The following is an 869-nucleotide window of genomic DNA, read 5'->3' as shown; positions in this document are numbered from 1 at the left end:
AGTGGAGGAGTGCGGAATCAAACCCGGTTCTCCCAGATTAGAGTCCGCACACTTAACCACTACACCAAACTGGCTCTCTGGAAACTATTAAATTAAGAATAACTGATTTGTTAAATTTAATCTGTAATTTTGTATTTTTTTTAACCTGTTGTAAATCACCCAGAGCCTTGTGTACTCAGGGACTGGACGATCTAGAAATTTTAATAATAAAAAGAAGATCCAGCCTCCTGAAACAGGGTAGAAAACTTCCCAGGTTCATTACGGCCACCTCAGACTTCTGTGTTCCCCTGGAATCATAGAATGTCAGAGCTGGAAGGGACCTTGCAGGTCATCTAGCCCAACCCCCTGCACTCTGCAGGAGCATAGCTGAAAGATGGCCCTACAACATACCCAAAAGATGGTTGTCTAGCCTCCGCTTGAAAACGTCCAGCGAAAAAGCATCCACCACCTCCCGAGGCAGTCTGTCCCACTGCTCAACCACTCTTACAGTTAGGAAGTTTCTCCTGATATTTAGCTGGTAACAACTCCCTTGTAATTTCCACCCATTAGATCTAGTCTTGCAATCCGGAGCAAGAGAGAATAGATCTGCTCCACCTTCTACAGGACAGCCCTTCAGATACTTGAAGACTGCAATCCTGTCCCCTCTAAGCCTTCTCTTTCCCAGGCTAAACAGACCCAATTCTTTCAGCCTTTCCTCATAAGACTTGGATTCCAACCCTCTCACCATCCTGGTTGCCCTCTTCTGCTCTGAGAGCATGTGATTCGCCAGGAAAATAAACCTCAATGGCCAACTTGGTATCCCTCCAGAGGGTGCCAAAGTTTTGGGTTACAAGCCAGAATTTTGGACTGGGTGCCAGGAAGTTTTCGGC

The sequence above is a fragment of the Gekko japonicus genome, unplaced genomic scaffold, assembly GCF_001447785.1.
Source record: "Gekko japonicus isolate JY-2015 unplaced genomic scaffold, Gekko_japonicus_V1.1 scaffold3525, whole genome shotgun sequence".
NCBI lineage: Eukaryota > Metazoa > Chordata > Lepidosauria > Squamata > Gekkonidae > Gekko > Gekko japonicus.
Note: the sequence above shows the minus strand (reverse complement) of the source record.